General features: G+C 37.9%; 1 long non-coding RNA gene across 1 annotated transcript; it reads right to left on the reverse strand.

Annotated features, from left to right (window-relative positions):
* Positions 1-21,551: 21,551 nt before the first annotated feature.
* LOC122292612 lies at positions 21,552-22,385 on the reverse strand. The gene is made up of 2 exons (XR_006236969.1): positions 22,039-22,385; positions 21,552-21,959 (listed from the first exon to the last, which is right to left on the reverse strand). It is a non-coding gene; the product is annotated as an uncharacterized LOC122292612 (long non-coding RNA).
* Between the last annotated feature and the right edge of the window lie 575 nt (positions 22,386-22,960).

Below are 22,960 nucleotides of genomic sequence, written 5' to 3' on the forward strand. Positions count from 1 at the left end.
TTTGGCTCATATTTTTATTTGACTTGCTGGGACTTCATTAAAGAGGATGTTATTGAGGCTGCCAGAGATTTTTTCCGGGGTCACCGCTACCTAAGTTTTATTCATCTTCCTTCATTGTTTTAATTCCAAAAGTGCCTAATCCTTCTAGCTTTGATAAATTCTGGCCGATCAGTTTGTGTTCTATGGCTTACAAGATCTTTTCAAAAACTATTGTAACTCGCTTGTCTCGGGTAATTCATAAGTTGGTCTCACATGAACAAGGTGCCTTTGTTCTTGGACTGAGCATTTTTGACAATATAAGGCTTGCTCAAGAAATGGTTCATTCACTGCAGCGTAAATGGGTGGTAATGTGATGGTGAAAATAGATATAGCCAAGGCGTATGATAGAGTTCACTGGGGTTTCCTTTTGAAGGTTTTACATACACATACAGTTGGCTATTCTAATCGGTTTTGTAATTTGATAAGTTAATGTGTGATGTCCCCATGGTTTTCAGTGATGATAAATGGGACCTATAAAGATTTTTTCCAATCAGCTCGGGGTCTAAGTGATTGAGCTGAATTATTGCATTTTTAATGCTTTTAGAACCAATATATCTTAATTCTTTCATTACTTTATCATTGGTTTTATATGGAAAAATGAATAAATCAAAGTTGTGATTTTAATTGATTAAAAGCATGAATTTCTACTTGAATTCTACCAACTATTGATTACTGTGCATTCTAATCCATAATTTTTCTTGCTTTCCATTATCATTTGCATTTGTACCATTGTTCTTCTTGTTTTTCATGTTCATGAAGTTTCTTGAGCTATCTTTCCATCTTTGGGTTCAATCCATGAACCTCAAAAGATAGAAGCACTTCTTGCCATCCGTGAATGGAAGTTGCTCAAGCTAATCTTTCAATTGTGTTATTTTGTTGTTGAGTGTTTTTTTTTTCTTTTAATCTCCATCTCCATTTTTCGTGCATACTATGGTTCATTATGTTCATGCCTTGTTCATACTTTGTCTCGAGTTTTCCCACCATTCAAACACTCCCAACTCCATCTAACCTCATACACGGCCACACCAATCACCCCACATCATGCTCACTTAAACCGTGACCCACCATTGCCCTCCAACAAGCCACCAAACTTCCAAAACCTAGCCACCACCTAAAAAGTGGTCATTTGCCTTTCCATTAGCTAATTTGCCCTTAGTCATTTCGGCTAGCTACCATCTCACGAATGGATCCCTTCATCCATAAATCCTAACCATCCATCCCATTGCCCATCAACCTAGGATGACCCTAAACCGCCACCTCAAAAGGATGCTTAGACAAATTGTTTTTCCAAAAGGCCAAAAAGCAAGCTTTTCCATTTCTTTATTCCCATCCACTCGGCAACCTCTCACCAAGAACCAGCCCTACTCATCTTGCTTTTTTCTTTAACAATTCGGCACCTACCCATCACTCACATGGTCCCTTTTAGCTTACCTCCACTCACTTACACATCATTAAACCCAAGCCCCACTTGCCGGTCAACAAAGCTCCATTTTCCACAAAACTCTAGTCCACTTACCTAAAAGAGACCCCTAGACACCTTCCTTTAACTTTAGCAAAAGCTGCCCCTCTCAAATAAGGAAATCCTAATCACCCTACTCTCTCACACACGGATCCCTTCACCATCCAACTCTAGCCGGCACCTATAAGTGGTAACCAACCAATTTGCCTTTCCACTAATCAAGTCACCCCTCATCATTCGGAAAAGCCTACCTTCCCACTACCCATGTGAAGCCTTAAGCTCACCCCACCGAATACTCATGCCACCTCACACTTAGTCTCATAACCCTAGATGCCCCTCAAACCTCACGGATCCCTTTTTCACACTCAAATAAATCTCCTTTCCATCCTACGGAAAAATACGCTTTTTAGTCTTCCAAGTGGTTGCATATCACATGAATTTAATCCATTCATATGGAAACAACTTGTCAAGCTGGAAGGAGTTGAAACGTGATCCCATGGAAGAAATGAAAAAGAGCCGGTGCATGAAAGAAATTCTGGAAAGTAAAGGGTTGGTTGCCAATGCTGAAGTTGGTTTGAATTTTCTGGAGGTGTGAATGCAAGAGACAGCTAGTGAAACATGAAGACATGTGGGGCTGGAAGAGAAAAATAAAAATAAAAGTAAAAGGTGCTTGGTTTGAATTGAGAAACCGATTGAATAAGATGAGAGAGGAGAAATCGGTGGAAATTCATTGAAGCTTGACATGTATAAAGAATGAAGAAACATGTGTGGAAAAAAAGAGCTGAAATTAAGAAAGGGGTAGCCGAAATGAAGCAAGATAGAGAGCTGCATGTGATGTAGTCAACAATTAAACACCACCAAAAAAAAGAAGATGGAAAGCATGAAAAGAAAGACACATGCAAGCTTGGTCAATGTTTACGGCAATGAGAAGAGAATATAGAGAAACATGTGCAGTCGGTGAGTGCATGATGTGTTGGAATTAAAGTGTGTTGTGTTGGAATTGAGTGAAGAATAAATCGGTGCTTGATTGAATAGATGAGAGATGAAGAGGCTTGATGAAGCTTTCTACCAAATTGGACATCATTAAAGTCGGTGGATTGACTCTTTAAATAAGGGGTGCAGTCCGAATGAGAGAAAGGAACTTTCTGCTTTGTTATTTCTTTGTTATGTTCTTTAAATAATTGGCTCCTTCTTGTGTTCGGCGGTTTGTTTTTCCTTTTGGCTTCAATGCTTTGTTGTTTTAGAATTTTTATTAAGTGTATTAAGAATTGTTCTAGAATTTTATTTCATTAAGTATAATACCTTAATTTTCATCAAGTGTGCTAGTTGGTTTCATGAAACAAAAGAATTGTTTTAGAAGTTTTCATTAAGTGTGCTACCTTAATTTATTGCAAGAAGGGTTCGGTTGAGAGCTTCTGTTTTTGATTTTTCTGAAACATGATACATGGGAGTAGAGGGAATTGAGCTTTTCATTCGTAAAGTGAAGTGAGTCGGTTTAGATTTATTTTTCTAGAGGAAATTTAGTTGGTTTGAATTATATTTTTCAGAAAGTGAAGGAGAGAGCTTTTGTTTTTGTTTTAGTTGGGTAATTTATTTGCTGTTTACTTATTTTATGTCATTTATTTTTATTGTTTCTTTAAGCTTTCATTTAATAGTGATTACAATTGTTATGTGTTATTTTGAGAATTTGTGATTTAAATACAAAGACGAATTCTAGAATCTTGGTTTTAGGCATTTTCAATTTTCAGTACATGTTTTGTCAAGTACTTTCTAATTTAGTTTAATTCTTAATTTTACTTTATTAATTTATGAGTTTAATCTATTAGTCATTTACATTCCAATCCGACAATCAAAATCTAAAAACATGAATCTAGTCCGTGACTAGTACCCTTTTCTATCCGTTGCACATATCATCATCTTGTTTTCTCTTTGTGAAGTTTTTCACATTTTTCAACGAGTTTAATTTTAAGTAACTTTCCCTGAGGAGATGATCTAGGAATTTATTTCTAATTATTACACGACATCCTTCTGCACTTGGGATAGCCTTTGTGCTACTCATTTTTGAGTGAGTCAAGTTTTTGGCGCCGTTGCCGGGGAACAGTTGTCTAACTTAAATTTAAACTTGTTATTTTATTTTATTTTTCTCTACCATATTATCTCCGGTTACTCATCTCATTTGCATTAACCACTCATCTCTACCATATTAGATTGATGTTTCATGTCATGGGTGAGAGACACTTCAAATAGGTTGCTTAGAGTCACATCAAGTGTTGAGAGTAGTATACACAGCTTGGAGGTAGATAGCTCGTCTATCTTTTCTTTGAGTGAGCCAGGTGACGAAATTGAAATTGAACCAGAAAACATGGCTGCACCGGCACCACGCACTCTTAAGGACTATTTGCAACCCACTCGTACCACTACACCTTCATGCATAGTTTTACCAGAAAATGCACCTAATTTCTCTATTAAGCATGGCAAGATGTCAGTGATACCTCAGTTCCACGGGATGGATTCTAAGAGTCCTTACCAGCACTTGACAGATTTTGAGTTGGCCTGTGCTACTTTTATCACTAGGGCTGTTACTGATGAATTCATTAGACTTCGTTTGTTTCCTTTCTCTTTAAAGGATAAAGCGAAGATTTGGTTTAACTCTTTGAGACCTAATTCTATTTCTAGTTGGTCTGATATGCAGCGTGAATTCTTACAAAATTTTTTTCCTTTTCAGAGAACTCAGTTTTTGCAAAAGTAAATAAGTCAGTTCAATCAGAGACCTGATGAGACCTTTCAGGCCAGTTGGGAAAAATTTAAGGATTTGGTGAACATTTGTCCACATCATGGTTTTGAATCTTGGGTGCTGGTAAGCTATTTTTACACTGGTCTCACTCCAGAATGCAAGCAGTTTGTTCAGACAATGTGCAATGGGGAGTTCTTTAGCAAGGAACCTGATGAAGCACTATCATTTTTTGACCACTTTGCGGAGAGCGCACAACAATGGAACACTTGTACTGATAGAGTTCCATTAACAGCAAAGCCACTGAGGGCTATTTCTGGAGGGGGTAGATATGAGCTTAAGGGAGACATTGATGTTCAAGCCCGAATAACTACATTGACTAGAAGAATGGAGGTCATGGAAATGGAAAAAGTGGAGGCTGTGAAAGTAGTGGAGGCATGTTCTATATGTGCTGATTCAACCCATAAGACCCAAGACTGCCCGATAATGCCAGTATTTCAAGAAAGTGGGTCTGAGCCAATGCAATCAGCTAACTGGGTCAATAGAGCACAGAATCAGCCCTTCTCCAACACATATAATCTGGGGTGGAGGAATCACCCAAATTTCTCATGGAGAAATGATCAGCTAGGTCGGTCCCCACCACCTCAGCAGCAACCATTTCATCAGGGTGCTCCTCAGCATCAGTATCCGTCATATCAAAACCCTCAGAGTTATCCTCATGTAGCTCCTCCTGGATTTCAAACTCATGTAGCTGTACAAAGTTCTCAGCCTTCATCATCTGCAAAGAAGACTCTAGATGACAGTATGGCACAGATGGCCAATACACTTCAGCAATTCATGCAGATTCAGGCCACCACAAATAATCAAAATACTCAGGCCATAAATGAGTTGCGTGGCACTATTAATAAGATGAGCACAACCTTGAGCACCCTAGAGAAAGGAAAATTTCCCGCACAACCTCAACCTAATCCTCAAGTATACAGACAACAACAACATCAAATGCATAATGTCTCAGGAAACGTTATTGAGACAACGAAAGCTGTTCTTACTTTGAGAAGTGGGAAGGAAGTTCCTCGACCTGAGATGACCATAGACACAGAGGTAGTTGCTCCTACGCCTAAAGATGCAGCAGAGATGGATGAAGTTGAAAAAGAACCAGAGGTAGTAAGACCAGAACTGAAGAAGCCTATGATAGCAGATGCTGAGACTAGTAAGGGATACCAACCTTTGGTTCCCTATCCTCAAAGATTGGCAGCTGGCCAAAAGAACAAGTATCGCACGGAGATTCAAGAAATTTTCAAGCAAGTGAAGATCAATATTCCACTCTTGGATGCCATACAACAAGTACCTTCATATGCAAAATTTTTGAAGGACTTGTGCACAGTGAAGAGAAAGCTGAATGTGAAGAAGAAAGCTTTCCTAACAGAGCAAGTTAGTGCATTGATATTGAGCGAGACTCCTCAGAAGTTTGGAGATCTCGGCTCTCCCAACATTTCCATTATGATTGGTGAATCACGCATTGGGAGAGCTTTACTTGACTTGGGGAGTAGTGTGAACTTGCTACCGTTCTCAGTATAGGAGCAGTTGGGATTGGGTGAGTTGAAAAAGACCTCCATCGTGCTACAGTTGGCTGACAGATCAGTTAAAGTACCGAGGGGTATTGTAGAGGATGTGTTGGTCCAGGTGGACAAATTCTACTACCCAGTAGATTTTGTGGTTCTTGACATGCAGCAGTCGGTCTCCACTATTTACCAAGATCTTGTCATCCTAGGAAGACCATTTCTAGCTACATCAAATGCTTTGATCAATTGCAGAAGTGGAGTTTTGAAGCTTACCTTTGGGAACATGGCACTTGAGTTGAACGTTTTCAACGCTTGCAAGATGCCAGCACATTTTGATGACACAAGTGATTTGAATGCTGTGGAGAGTTTGACACCAACAGATTTTATTTGCTCAACTTCTCCCTTATCTGATGATGATTATATTTTTCAGACACCTGAATTTTTACTTGATGAGAAAATTGATCATATCAATGAAGATGACTTTAATTTTTTTGATTGTTTTGTAGATTCATCTTTACCACTTGAAGTACAATTTGCGGGAGCAAGATGGAAACCCTAGTTCGAAGCTCTACCACCACCAGACTTACTTAGATCTTCAGAGGAAGAAGTTCCTCGGTTGGAACTGAAACCGCTTCCTCAAGATTTAAAGTATGTGTTTCTTGGACCTGAAAAAGGCACTTTTCTGGTGGTGATTTCCTCAAAGCTAAATCAGAAGGATGAAGCCCAGTTGATTGAAGTATTAAGAAAGCATCGAGGTGCAATTGGTTGGACAATAGCAGACATCAAAGGCATTGATGCTGCTGTATGTACCCACAGAATCCATCTTGAAGATGATACTAGACCGGTTTGTGATGCTCAACGTAGACTCAATCCTACCATGAAGGAAGTTGTGAAAGAGGAAGTGCTTAAGCTACTCGTAGTAGGTATCATTTACCCTATCTCAGACAGTAATTGGGCAAGTCCAACTCAAGTGGTACCCAAAAAATCTGGTTTGACTGTCATAAAAAATGATAAAAATGAGTTGATTCCAACTAAAATGATTACTGGCTGGAGAATGTGCATTGATTATAGAAAACTTAATTCATCCAGTAGGAAGGATCATTTTCCTTTACCATTTTTGGATCAAATTTTGGAAAGAGTAGCAGGTAATGCATATTATTGTTTCTTGGATGGCTACTCTGGTTATTATCAAATTGCTGTAGCACCTGAGGATCAGGAGAAAACCACTTTCACCTGTCCTTTTGGCACTTTTGCTTTTACTAGAATGCCTTTTGGTTTGTGTAATGCTCCAGCTACTTTTCAGAGATGCATGATGAGTATTTTTTCTAACATGATTGATGATATTTGTGAAATATTCATGGATGATTTCTGAGTTTTTGGAAAATCCTTTGAGATTTGTTTGCATAATTTGGCACGTATTCTCCAGAGATGTGAGGAAAAAAATCTTTTACTTAATTGCTCAGGGCATATTGTTTCTTCTGAGGGTATAAAGGTTGACAAGGCAAAGATTGAATTAATATCCAAACTTCCTATCCCTAGGACAGTTAGGGATATTCGTTCTTTTCTTGGTCATGTTGGCTTCTATAGGCAGTTTATTCAAGGGTTTAGTTCTATTGCAAAACCTTTGTGCACTCTTTTACAAAATGATATTGAATTTGTTTGGACTGATGAGTGCTAAAAAGATTTTGATACCTTGAAGAAGTCGCTTACCACTGCCCCTATTGTGCAACCCCCGTAGTGGGACATTCCCTTTGAGATTATGACAGATGCTAGTGACTATGCCTTAGGAGCTGTTTTAGGGCAACGGGTGGATAATAGGTCATTTGTGATTTATTATGCTAGTAGAACCTTGAATGATGCCCAGAAAAATTATACCACTACTGAAAAAGAATTTCTTGCAGTGGTTTTTGCACTTGATAAATTCCGGGCTTATATTCTTGGTTCTCCTGTTACTATTTTCACTGACCACTCGGCTCTTAAGTATTTGTTGGCTAAGAAAGATGCAAAACCACGCTTGATTCGCTGGATTCTATTACTTCAAGAGTTCAACATCAACATTAAGGACAAGAAAGGAGTTGAAAACGTGGTAGCTGACCACCTCTCTAGATTGTCATCATCTCCTTCTTCACATGTCAGCCTTCCTCTTGATGATAGTTTTCCGGATGAGTAGCTGTTTGTGGTTGATAGAGCTCCCTGGTATGCTGACATAGTCAATTATCTGGTGACTGAACGAATACCTTCTGAATGGTCAACCCAAGATAAGCGTCGGTTTTTATCTGAGGTAAAACATTTCTACTTTGATGACCCATATCTTTTTAAATATTGTTCGGACAAATTGATTCGAAGATGCATTCCTGATGATGAGTTTTCTTCGGTTTTGAGATTTTGTCATATGGGTGCATGTGGTGACCATTTTTCAGCAAAGAAAATAGTATCAAAAATTTTGCAAAGCGGTCTTTACTGGCCTTCGATGTTTAAAGATGCTTATAATTTTTGTAAGGCTTGTGAGCCTTGTCAAAAATTGGGATCCATTAGCAAAAGAAACATGATGCCTCTTTCCCCTATTCTGACTTTAGAAATTTTTGATTGTTGGGGAATAGACTTCATGGGACCTTTTCCGGTTTCTTTTGGAAACACATATATTCTTTTAGCTGTGGATTATGTTTCAAAATGGGTGGAGGCCATTGCTTGCAAAACAAATGACCATCATGTTGTCCTAAAATTTTTGCAATCTCTGTTTGCTCGTTTTGGCATGCCTAAAGTTATCACAAGCGATGGGGGTTCTCATTTTTGTAACAAACCATTTTCTACACTTGTGAAGAAATATGGTATTACACACAGAGTTTCTACCCCTTATTACCCTCAAACAAATGGGCAAGCTGAATTGGCAAACAGAGAGATAAAAATCATTTTAGAGAAAACCATCAAGCCTAATAGGAAAGATTGGTCGATTAAACTTCTTGATGCTTTGTGGGCTTATAGGATAGCTTTTAAAACAAATCTAGGGATGTCTCCCTATCGATTAGTTTATGGTAAAGCTTGTCATTTACCTGTTGATATTCAGCATCGAGCTTTGTGGGCCATAAAACATGTTAACTTGTCGCTTGATGCAGCTTCAGGGTTGAGAAAATTGCAGATCAATGAATTGGATGAAGCTAGTTGGAATGCTTATGACAACGCGCAACTGGCAAAGGAACGCATGAAAATTCTGCATGATTAGAAAATTCATCCAAAGCATTTCACACTTGGCCAGGAAGTTCTTCTTTACAACTCTCGCTTGCACATTTTTCTTGGAAAGTTGAAATCCCGATGGAGTGGGCCATACATTGTAAAGACCGTCCATCCTCATGGCGCGGTAGAAATTGTCAATCCGAAGAATGGTAATAGCTTCACTGTCAACGGACAACGTCTAAAGTCATTTCTGAAGGTCTTTGATCCACATGAAGAGATCTTGCTTGTGCAAGACCCCAGGGAAGTGTTTTAAGTTGCTTTTCCTTCTTTACAATTTTCTTTACTTGCATTTATTTTATTTGTTCTTTTGCTTTGGTTTTATATTTAATGTTGATTGTTTGTTTTGCTTGCTTAGTTTTGTGCACTTTGTTTTCTTTCGTTCGATTCATTGAGGACTATGTCTCTCACTAGTTGGGGGGTAGCATGTGTGCACATATATATATATAATAAAAAATAAAAAAAGATTTGTGAAATTTGAGCATCTTGGTGGAGTAGTTGAGCGGGATCATTTGTGAAGATTTATTTTCAAGCTTAAACATAGAGCATGATTTTTTGATGCATCATATTTTGTTGATATGTGGCTTGAAACACCAGGATGTTATGCTTATTGAGATGAAACTTGATAAAATTTTTGTAGAACGAAAGGCAAATTTTGAAGGACATTTTGCACATGCTTACGCTTGTAGTGTTCCTTATTTACCATTCATTGATTTAACATTAGAGAAGTAAACTGCAGGATTACCGGGCCATGCTAAAAAAGAAAAAGAAAAGAAAAGAAAAGAAAAGAGAAAGGATTGAAAAAGAAAAGAAAATAAAATGAATAAAGGCAACTTAGTGAACTTTCCTAAGTAAAAAGGGCTAGAAACAGTTACTCAAGACTTTGGGGGTTGAGTGTTCAACCTTTAAAAACAGAGCTGGCGTGAAAACTGCTAGTCCCTTGGGCTTTGAGATAGTTAGAATCAGCAATGATTAATCTTAAGGTTGAAAAATCCTATGGCAAATCATGGCTAGTAATGAGGAACACACAACTAGTCTAGCTCCACACACACATTTGAGTCCAGAGATATTTGCCTTAATTCTATGTAAAAGATTGTTGAGATAGTCTTGGTGGGTATAACCCTTGGGGGTTGAGTAGTAACATGTCACTTTTGTGAGAATTCATAATGGTGTTTGATTGTTTTTGTTTGAATTTCGATCTTTATGCAATACTCATCTCAATTAATTTTCACTATTTTGCTCAAGGATTAGCAAAATGCTAGTTGGGGGGTGCGATTGAGCTGAATTATTGCATTTTTAATGCTTTTAGAACCAATATATCTTAATTATTTCATTACTTTATCATTGGTTTTATATAGAAAAATGAATAAATCAAAGTTGTGATTTTAATTGATTAAAAGCATGAATTTCTGCTTGAATTCTACCAACTATTGATTACTATGCATTTTAATCCATAATTTTTCTTGCTTTCCATTATCATTTGCATTTGTACCATTGTTCTTCTTGTTCTTCATGTTCATGAAGTTTCTTGAGCTATCTTTCCATCTTTGGGTTCAATCCATGAACCTCAAAAGATAGAAGCACTTCTTGCCATCCGTGAATGGAAGTTGCTCAAGCTAATCTTTCAATTGTGTTATTTTGTTGTTGAGTGTTTTTTTTTTCTTTTAATCTCCATCTCCATTTTTCGTGCATACTATGGTTCATTATGTTCATGCCTTGTTCATAATTTGTCTTGAGTTTTCCCACCATTCAAACACTCCCAACTCCATCTAACCTCATACACGGCCACACCAATCACCCCACATCATGCTCACTTAATCCATGACCCACCATTGCCCTCCAACAAGCCACCAAACTTCCAAAACCTAGCCACCACCTAAAAAGTGGTCATTTGCCTTTCCATTAGCTAATTTGCCCTTAGTCATTTCGGCTAGCGACCATCTCACCAATGGATCCCTTCATCCATAAATCCTAACCATCCATCCCATTGCCCATCAACCTAGGATGACCCTAAACCGCCACCTCAAAAGGATGCTTAGACAAATTGTTTTTCCAAAAGGCCAAAAAGCAAGCTTTTCCATTTCTTTATTCCCATCCACTTGGCAACCTCTCACCAAGAACCAGCCCTACTCATCTTGCTTTTTTCTTTAAAAATTCGGCACCTACCCATCACTCACATGGTCCCTTCTAGCTTACCTCCACTCACTTACACATCATTAAACCCAAGCCCCACTTGCCGGTCAACAAAGCTCCCTTTTCCACAAAACTCTAGTCCACTTACCTAAAAGAGACCCCTACACACCTTCCTTTAACTTTAGCAAAAGCCGCCCCTCTCAAATAAGGAAATCCTAATCACCCTACTCTCTCACACACGGATCCCTTCACCATCCAACTCTAGCCGACACCTATAAGTGGTAACCAACCAATTTGCCTTTCCACTAATCAAGTCACCCCTCATCATTCGGAAAACCCTACATTCCCACTACCCATGTGAAGCCTTAAGCTCACCCCACCGAATACTCATGCCACGTCACACTTAGTCTCATAACCCTAGATGCCGCTCAAACCTCACGGATCCCATTTTCACACTCAAATAAATCTCCTTTCCAACCCACGGAAAAATACGCCTTTTAGTCTTCCAAGTGGTTGCATATCACATGAATTTAATCCATTCACATGGAAACAACTTGGCAAGCTAGAAGAAGGAGCTGAAACGTGATCCCATGGAAGAAATGAAAAAGAGCCGGTGCATGAAAGAAATTCTGGAAAGTAAAGGGTTGGTTGCCAATGCTGAAGTTGGTTTGAATTTTCTGGAGGTGTGAATGCAAGAGACAGCTAGTGAAACATGAAGACATGTGGGGTTGGAAGAGAAAAATAAAAATAAAAGTAAAAGGTGCTTGGTTTGAATTGAGAAACCGATTGAATAAGATGAGAGAGGAGAAATCGGTGGAAATTCATTGAAGCTTGACATGTATAAAGAATGAAGAAACATGTGTGGAAAAAAAAAGCTGAAATTAAGGAAGGGGTAGCCAAAATGATGGAAGATAGAGAGCTGCATGTGATGTAGTCAACAATTAAACACCACCAAAAAAAAGAAAATGGAAAGCATGAAAAGAAAGACACATGCAAGCTTGGTCAATGTTTACGGCAATGAGAAGAGAATATAGAGAAACATGTGCAGTCGGTGAGTGCATGATGTGTTGGAATTAAAGTGTGTTGTGTTGGAATTGAGTGAAGAATAAATCGGTGCATGATTAGAGGGAAGGGAATCGGTGCTTGATTGAATAGATGAGAGATGAAGAGGCATGATTGAAGCTTTCCACCAAATTGGACATCATTAAAGTCGGTGGATTGACTCTTTAAATAAGGGGTGCAGTCCAAATGAGAGAAAGGAACTTTCTGCTTTGTTATTTCTTTGTTATGTTCTTTAAATAATTGGCTCCTTCTTGTGTTCGGCAGTTTGTTTTTTCCTTTGGCTTCAATGTTTTGTTGTTTTAGAATTTTTATTAAGTGTATTAAGAATTGTTCTAGAATTTTATTTCATTAAGTGTAATACCTTAATTTTCATCAAGTGTGCTAGTTGGTTTCATGAAACAAAAGAATTGTTTTAGAAGTTTTCATTAAGTGTGCTACCTTAATTTATTGCAAGAAGGGTTCGGTTGAGAGCTTTCGTTTTTTATTTTTCTGAAACATGATACATGGGAGTAGAGGGAATTGAGCTTTTCATTCGTAAAGTGAAGTGAGTCGGTTTAGATTTATTTTTCTAGAGGAAATTTAGTTGGTTTGAATTATATTTTTCAGAAAGTGAAGGAGAGAGCTTTTGTTTTTGTTTTAGTTGGGTAATTTATTTGTTGTTTACTTATTTCATGTCATTTATTTTTATTGTTTCTTTATGCTTTCATTTAATAGTGATTACAATTGTTATGTGTTATTTTGAGAATTTGTGATTTAAATACAAAGACGAATTCTAGAATCTTGGTTTTAGGTATTTTCAATTTTCAGTACATGTTTTGTCAAGTACTTTCTAATTTAGTTTAATTCTTAATTTAATTTTATTAATTTCTGAGTTTAATCTATTAGTCCTTTACATTCTAATCCGACAATCAAAATTTGAAAATATGAATCTAGTCCATGACTAGTACCCTTTTCCATCCGTTGCACATATCATCATCTTGTTTTCTCTTTGTGAAGTTTTTCACATTTTTCAACGAGTTTAATTTTAAGTAACTTTCCCTGAGGAGACGATCTAGGAATTTATTCCTAATTATTACACGACATCCTCCTGCACTTGGGTTAGCCTTTGTGCTACTCATTTTTGAGTGAGTCACTAAGCCAAGGGGATCCCCTATCACCCTACTTGTTCATTATTATGGAAGAAGTTTTTACAAGGTTACTTAGAAATAATTTTGAGGTAGGTTGGATTGGAAAATTCACTCATCTGATGTGGGTGCCACTGATTTCATATTTACTTTATGATGATGATCTTTTAATTTTTACTAATGGCCAAAAAAAGTGTATGAAGGGATTTATTGACACTCTTGTGACGTATGAAAGATAGTAGGGCCAGGAAATTAGTAAGGAAAAATCGGCAATTTTTCCTTCTAATCTTATTAACCCACCTCGAAAATGTGAGTTGTTATGGCGTACAAGTTTTAAGGAAGAAAAATTTACAAGGACTTATTTGTGTGCCCCTTTGGTTATTGGCAAATTGGTATCTCGTACTATTGGGCCACTTGTTGAGAAGATCAAGAAAAAGGTGGAGGGATGAAAGGCTGGATTGCTTTCCTAGGGTGCTTGTATGATATTACTGAGGCATGTTTTATCCAGTATGAGTATTCATATTTTATCTGTGGTCAATGTACCAAAGATCACCATAGATCTAATAAACTCTATTATGGCCAATTTTTTCTGGGGTGAAAAGGAGGGTAAGAGGAAATTGCATTGGCAAGCTTGGTGAAGACTTTGCAAGCCTACTAAGGAAGGAGGTTTGGGTTTGGGAGATTTACAAGAAGTTCAAAAATTGCTCCATATGAAATTTGCTTACAAGATTATGATGTATGAAGGTTTGTTATTAGATTTTTTCAAATCTAAGTTTCTAAGAGATGGCTAACCTATGTCTTCTACTAGGAAGGCTTCTAATTCACGATGTTGGAGATCAGTTATGGCTTGTGTTTCGGAAGTCATGGAGAAGGTCCAGGTTCTATTGAGGGGCGAAAATTCATTATTTTGGCATGATAGATGGTTGGCATTAGGATTTCTCTCAGTTAGGATTACTGATGTTCTTCATAAAAAAACTTTGGATTAAAGAATGTTGGATGGATAATAATTGGAATATTGAGATTTTTAGGGATCTTGTGGGGGATGAGATCATGGAAGAAATTATTCAGACCAAAATTAATGGGCATGATGGTTTGGATATTTGTATTTGGATGCCATCTCTAGATGGTAAGTTCACTACAGCTTCCGCTTGGGAGGTTTTTCGGAAACAACAAGAGATTTTGAAATGGCATGACTGGTTCTGTTACAAATTTCTACCTAATAAAATATCTATATGTAATTGAAGAGCTTGGTTTAATAGTCTTGCAATGGATGAAAGAATGCAAGGGAAGGGGATATTGCTAGCTTTGGCTTGTGATTGCTGCTGTCTGCAAGGAAGGGAATCCATTGATCATGTCTTAGCCACTGGAAATATTGCTACTCAGATATGGGATCATGCAAGTAAATTGTTGAATGTGCCATGCTTGCTTTTAGATACTTGGAAGGCTAGAATCTTGGCATGGATGCTAGCGGCAAAGACGGCTTCATTATCTGGTAATTTAATCAGTATGCTTATGTGTATCATTATATGGTGTCTATGGAATAGTAGATGTAAAGCTAGAATGGTGGGGCTAAAACAGAACAAGTATGGAGGTCGGTCAAAATGGGCTTAAAATCCTGGCTACATAATTGAAGGTGCTCAAAAATTTTTCTACTCAGGATGTTCACTTGTTAAAGGAATTTAATTTGGAATCACCCAACATTGCAACTGTCCAGAAATGCAAGCTAGGGAGGTGGATTAAACCTCCTTGTAGATGGGTTAAAATAAATTGTGACGGAAGTGCTCAAAGTAACCGAGGTTCATCAGGGGGTGGTGTTATTTTGAGAGATGTTAATGGTGATTTCAAATTAGGATTTTCTAGTTACTATGGTATTGGCTCCAACAATAGAGCAGAGTTGAGGGCTTTGTTTGATGGCATTCAACTTTGCAAGAGGCTATCATACTTTAATATAATTGTTAAGAGTGATTCTTTTTTTTTTTTTTTCAATGGAATAAAACTTCTCATATAGTAGAAATATCAGCATTACAACTGTTTCTCCGTCCAAAGGACTGGAGCAATTACATCAGGGAAAGATCGCCACCACAAGCTGATGTTACTTACATGCCAAGCATGTCTTGCAAGCTTATGTGCTGCTTCATTACACGACCTCATAGTATACCTAACTTCACACGTACTGAAGAGGCTCATAAGCTCTTTAGTGTCCCTGATCACGTTCCCAACCAATGCCATTGATGGTTCTGGTTTCTGCAGCTCCTAAACTAATGTCAGTGCATCGCTTTCTATAATGAGATGTTGAATTCCCAAGTGAGCAGTCGGCTGTAGTCCCCTGAAGATTGCAAGCATCTCAATACTTGTTGCATCCCTGACTTCATGTTCCTTCTTACTTGCTGCCATTAGCACCTCCCCTTTATTGTCTCTCAATATGGCCCCAATGCCTGCACTATGTTGGTTCAAGAAAGTAGCCCCATCCACATTCAACTTGAAAGCTCCTGGTGGGGGAAACTCCAAGCGACAGTGATTCTAAAATCATTGTGTACTGGTTTAGAGCAAGTAAGTGCACCCTATGGCATTTATGGGACTTTTGGGATGAGTGTATTAAATAGATGCAAGGGATGAATGTTCAAATTTTTCATCAATTACGTGAGGGTAATCAAGCAGTAGATTTCTTGGCTAAGCTAGGTGAAAGTGGCAATAATGTTAACTATGAAAACTTACATGAGTTACCGAGGTTATTAAGGGGCATTCTTTGTATTTATAAGTCTGGATGGCCAGTTATGAGACGTTAATTTGCTATTGTTTGGATGTTACATTTCGTTAGGCTTGTTTAGAGTTCTTTGGTTTTATTACATAGGCTTGTTTAGACTTGTTTCGATTGGTTTGTTTTATTGTTTTCTTTCTTTATGTTTTGGTTGGTTTGTGTTTGGGAGGGTTTGATTTGCCTAATTATAATCTCCCAAATGCTTCGCTTGTAACTACGGTATTCCTCCACCATAAATGAGGGTTTATTAATAAACTTAGGATGGAACCACTATGTGGGTGACTACCGGCTCTTCTAAAAAAAAAAAAAAAAGGTTTACCAAAAGAAAAGCCACTCCAAGAAAACCCCATATCCTTCTTGTGCACCACCCCCCACGAACAAGACTGAATTGTAAGGCCCTCCAATGCAAGACACCACCATCAATGTAGGTCCATGCTAAGCACTACCCATGTCCAGACCTCCACACCATGAGCCTCCTCTCACCAAACGTTTACACCACAAAGCTCTCCTTTGTAGGTCTTGCCCTCTCTCCCTATATGTGTGCGTTGAAGCCCAAATGACACTCATAGTATCATGGACATAGCCTCCGACAAACTCAACCATACTGTGAGACCATCCACATGTTAGGAATGATAAGAGAAAAAGAGTAAAGCAAAAATGGATTCAATCATTGACATCACAAGGCTTCTCTAATGCACCTATGTCCATGGAGCGACAAAGGACTTTATTTCAGTTGATAAGCAAATGCAATTCAATAGTACAATAGTTGTACATGGAATAATACAATATATATATATATATATAGATATATATATAAATAGTAAATCCTAAACAGCCAATTCGGGTGGATCAAGCTCAAACAGGTCAAAACTTCTTCTCCGGAGTTCAGATTGGCCCAAGCATCCACTCCATGGCCCAAGTCTCATTGAAAATCTATTAAAAGAAATAGCAAAAGATCCTTATTAAGTCTGGCCATCAAATGTGCAACCATTAATACAACTAGGCTCCACACATAGAAGACCAACACCATAGTCCCTCGCCACTGTTGCCTCCACCACAAGTCAACCTCACCCTCTGTTTTTGAAATAAGGCTTGGCACTAACAGCCAGTTTAAGACCAAGCTACATGTTGCATTGACACAACCCTCTCTAGCCCTCATGCACACTACCATCTGCCACTGACTTGAACCACTGTGCACCCCACCCAAGCCACCAATTGCATGATGCAAAATGGAAGTGACAAATAAAGCAATGATGGAACAGTACAACACTGCCCATTACAACTGTTGGGTTCTCTCTCTAACTAAACTAGTAAAGAGTACCTATAGCCACATCATTTGACTCTATGTTGTCAAGGGTGAGAGCACATACTCATGTTGTGGCCATAACTTGTGATACCTAGTATTTACGTATATTTTAATTAAATAATTATTTCATTTATTAAGAGTATGGGCTTTCTTGTTTTAAATTCTAGATGATTTATGTGGTATTATTCTAAGACTTCTAACTTTGAAATTTAATTTAATGTGTTTTCCTGTTATTAAATATTGTTCATTATTTAAATTGCTCTTTATTCTAAATTATTTTATCATTTTATTGTTGGATTTTATTATTTATTTTATTTAGTCACTGCGTTTAAATTATTTTATTTGACTTGCCGTTTTGAAATTCTTTTTGTTTGAGTAGTTTTAAGACCCAGAGTTGAAAAGACTATATATCATTTCTTTCCCTTTCTTTTTCCTTTTCCCCATTTTTCCTTTCTTCTTTTTCTTTTTCCTTCTTCTCTTTTCCCCCCTACTTTCGTCCGAGCGACCCCCCCTCCCCTATCTCTCCCTTGTGTTTTGGTTCCTTCTCCCTAGCCCCGCTATGCCCCACCACCCTTCCTCATTGCCCTACCCATCCTCTGCCATCCATTGGCTGGAGACCACTCCCTTCCATTTTCAACCCCAACCGCGCCGTCAATCCTCCCCACATCTCGCTTAAATGCCAAAGCTTCTTTAAGTTCTAGTGAAGCTATCCGAAATTTTCTAGCCATTGCACCACCACCAACAACCTCCTCCCTCACTTGCAACCTCCCCCTAGCCTCCCCATGCCACCCCATGCCATTGTTCTCCTCCACGCACGGTTTCAAGCTACGGGTTCCTTGAGCTCACTGGCCGCCGTGCCTCTACCATTGGCCTCCATTTTTTCACCACATCACCAGCGATCCCCCAGCTACCTAACCTACTCATTCTTAGCCTCGATCCACCACCTTTGAAGCCCCTTCATCTCCATTTCCAATTTGATCATTTTGGCCTCCAACTGCCACTCGCGTCCAACAACCACCATCTTTTACTTCACCAACATCTAGAAGCTCTTCCATAGCTAGTCCAAGTTTTCGTTTGTTTCCATTCAAAATTTGTTATTTTTGATCCACGACTTTGTTTCAAAAAATATTGTTCTGTCAATGCGCCGCCACCTTTAGCACCTTTTTTATCCTCAAAAAATTATATTTTATTACTGTACGTAATTTTTCAAAGAAGTTTTGAGATTTAGATTTATTTTTGCACTAACGAATTTTCTACAGTCTAGTTGGTCATGATGGACCTTGTGTTCGAGGAGTATGGAAGTTGGGTTGGATAGAAGGATGTGTTGGTTTGCTGAGTTGAACTGTGCTTGGTGTTTTTATTGGTATCATGATATTCATTACATAACTTCATGCATGTTCAGGTGTTGTAAATAAAAAATTGTGTTTCTACGTGATGAATGGTTTTTGGGTAAGTGCATATCACGATACCAAGTCGAGATGAGACATTATTTTGGTGGAGCTCATTTGGTTACTCAAGAGTTTAATATACCAAGTGGTGTCCTCTGGATTGTCATTGGGTGACAACAAGATCGGACGAGATGGTAACGCTCTCGTGCCTACTCCGTAGCCCCTCTACTAGCGGGGTTTAAAGGATGCTAGGCCACGAACATGCTAGGCGCAGAACTGGGCATTGCTCATTACAAAGTCACAAGCACGGTTATCACCCGTAGTCTGACGAAGGGAGCCAGGGTGTGCGGATGGTCCTTGCGAGAGATCATGGTGCATACAGATTTATTGAATAATGGGCCATTTTTTGGAAAAATGACGGGTTCTTGATAAATGTATATGTGGACCATTTTCTAAGAAAATGGTGGTTTTATACTCAGGCTGTTTTCTAGAAAAATTGTGGTTTATTTTAATGGAATGGTTTTGGGCCAAATGGAAATTTTAGCATGTGTTGTTAAAATATTCATTTTTGGGGAAACAATGATTTTGGGTCTCACGCATATTTCAGCATATGCACTCATATATATTGGTTGCATTAATGTAGTTTTATCTCATGAGTTTTTTACTTGGTTACTTACTGAGATTCAAAATCTCACGTGGTATTCAAACCCGTTTTATGGAATCATAGATTTTGATGCAAATGAGGACATTGAGCTTGAGAGATCGGCTCCATTAGAGGAGTGACCTTGGGTTGCTATTCATATTTTAGGGTTTGTTTCCCACTTTTGGTATGTATTTTGGGTTTGGACTATATTTTTACCAGATTATTGTATAACTTTTGAAGGCATTTTTATTTTGAGAAATATGTATTTAAAATTTTGGTACTTAGTTGACATCTTTCAATTATTCGGTGTGGTTTTTGTTGTACACTTTTTGGATGAGCACACACTTAGCACTTATCGTTTGAGGTGTGTAACCCGTATTGTCATCATCCAGACGTCATAATCCCCACATTTCCATATAAGGGAGTCGACGGCATCACTTAACCTTTTGCTCACTACTCTTCATTAGCATCGGTACTCTCTTCAACTAGGAATCTCGAGCAAGTATTTCAGCTTCCCACACTTGAAGCAAACATTTTGACCCCATAATAATGGCCCTAAATGCATTGCCTATATGCTTGTAAACTAGGATATGTTTGACTCCCTTAAGGTTGCCCTTAATGCTTGTTTAGGTAGGGCTTCTTATTCCAGTTGGGAGACTACTGCTGTTGTTGTTGCTTCTAACATTTCCTATGACTACTTAGTTTTATGCCCTTATGGATATCTTCTACTACAATGTTAGCCCTAGTGACCAAGTTCATCAAGTTACATATCCTGAGTGGCAAAATTGCTCCTTTATCGTCATTCAAACATCCTTCTTCTCCTTTTATGAAATAAGATAACATTGAATACAAGAGACAACTCAAGAAACCTGGTAGCATACTAGTCAAACGACTTTGGCCCTTGGGTCAAATCAGAAAACTATTTGGCCTTCACTTCTGGAGAGCCTAAGGAAAAAAGCTATCTAAGAAAACCTTCACTAGTCACTCCTTGGAATGGGAAACTTTTATCCCAATTCTTGCCGAAGGAATTCTAAATTTCCACCACTAGTATACGATATCCTTCAGATTTTAGGCAGCGAAAGTTACCTTCTGGTCATTTGTACGAGAAAGGAATCTGAATATTTTCTCCATTCTCTCTATCCAATTCTAAGAATCCATAATTCAAGATCTGCCATCGAAGGTAGGAGAATGGTGACAGGTAAATTACTTCAAGCAATGGCTGGCTTGTAGGACTCTAGAGCTCCCATGACCTGGCCATTACCAATGACCAGAAGAATCAAGTTGTTGTAGCAATGGTGACATCAAGGTTCTCACTATGGCCTGACCTCGAAGATCCCTCTCAATTATGGTTGTTCCTAATACTAGGTGCCATCACTCTAAAGTGGATTTTACAATTAAGATTGACGACCATTATAAATAACTAATAATAATAACAATACTAATTATCATACAAAAAGAACTCATTTATTAGCGCTGAACTTTTGACGGGGTCAGGACCATCCTAAGTAATCTTATCTAAGCTCTTCTCATTTTTTTTTTTTTTTGTTTTTTTGTTTTTTTTGCCTATAATAGGTTTATGTGCAAGTTACACAAAATCACCTATTGCAATCCAGACAATGATATGGTTATCAGAAAGCTCTTCTCACTTTTTCTTTAGATTTGTTTAGTCCATTCATCATATATAGTAGTTCACGTTTTCTTAAATTTGTTTAATAATCTCTTTTCACTTTTTCATTACAGCTTATAAATATGGTTATCAGAAACAGCCAAGAGCTAGAAATAGTCCCCTATAAATTTAAGATGGACGAATGCTCAACCTTTTACACATGTTAGATATAGTAAGACTTTGCTATCTTAGCTTTATCAGATGCTAGATAATCTGAGAGCATGGCGCTTTTTCAAACTACAATATATCTAATATTTAAAGATTCCAACAATATAAACCATGAACATATAACAAAGACAATTGCTCAACAAAAAAATCAACAGGCATCATGGGAGTTGGACAGTTGGACATGCTCAAGTGCTTGAACTAGAATTTCACCAACTTTTTCTTCATTACCAGAAACATAACAATAAGATCTGTATATGAAATCCACCAAATTCATGCTCCAGGTATTAGTTCAAAAACTATTTAAAATCTCGGGTGATTAGCAACGAACAAATCCCAAATGAAAGGATCTATCACATAAGACCACATGGAGAGAGAGAGAGAGAGAGTATAACCTATCAGCATAATATATGACGAAATTAAATTCTCCCTAACTCTTCCATAAGATCTTTACAAATACAAAGCACTACATTTTAATCAACATCATCATCCACATACCTTATCTCCTACATTCTCTTGTTTTTCCTTAACTTTCTAACAATTTATCAAAATATTAGTCATATAAAATAGAAATAAGAGCATAGAACAAAGTAATAGGATTAACAACTATTTACAATAAGCTCTTCGACAAACCCTAATTGAGGAGATGGCCCTCTGTTACGCTCAGGTTGAGACCCCCACATACAACGGTGAAACTGAGAAAGATAATTAGGGTGAAATTGAGAGTGGGAGAAATGGATGAAAAGAGAAAAAAGAGAGAGGCAAAGAGCTTACTACAATGGAGACAAGTCGAGGAAATGGCTGTTGAGCTCAGGCTGCGGCGGCGTGACAGTGGGGCAACCTAATCAAGGACTAAGAAGGGGGGGGGAGAGAGAGAGAGAGAGAGAGAGAGAGAGAGAGAGAGAGAGAGAGAGAGAGAGAGAGAGAGAGAGAGAGAGAGAGATAGAGGATTGAGAGACTCACTAGCTTCCCTCAATCACGATGGCACGATAGCAGTGAGAAGTGCCAGCAGAAACTCAAAAGAATGTAGAGAGAGAGAGAGAGAGAGAGAGAGTATCAGGCTGGGAAGAACGAAAGAAAGGAGAAGAAGCAAGTGATTTTATCTTCAAATTAAACCTATTACCTCAGTTCATTCTCGCCGAAAAAGTTAATAAAGTGGATTTTTTGTGGCAACTTTTTATTGCCAAAAAAAATTTCTTTTAATAACAAATTTTTGCTCATTGGACGTGATCTCACCACAAAAAGCCAATTTATTTTTCGGTGGACGCTATTTGTGGTATTAGCTATGTATTTGTCACTAGCCTAAATCTTGGGAAACAAATTCGTGGGAAATGGGCAAATATGTTATAGTGTACATTGGTACTATGCCACCTCTTATGGCCATTTTTAAACCTTAATAATCCCTGTTCTTACAGCTATTCAACCTTTATTATCTAGATTAAGGAATAAATTAGATCTAGAAGTCTACGCTTGATCCATATTTATGGACCCATAAGATTAGTAGATATATGGTTAACTTTTAAGAAAATAAACCTTCCTGACAATAAGTTATTGTGATTACAACTATTTATTTGGCTTAACAATTTTAATTCAAAACTCAATTAAATGCAAAAACCTTTAACCCCTAAGAGTTTCTTCATTGGCTTAGGTAAAGTTTTAGGCAAAATCTGGCTAATATGCCACTTTTTACCATATG

Source organism: Carya illinoinensis, chromosome 13 (genome assembly GCF_018687715.1).
Source record: "Carya illinoinensis cultivar Pawnee chromosome 13, C.illinoinensisPawnee_v1, whole genome shotgun sequence".
NCBI classification, from domain to species: Eukaryota; Viridiplantae; Streptophyta; class Magnoliopsida; order Fagales; family Juglandaceae; genus Carya; species Carya illinoinensis.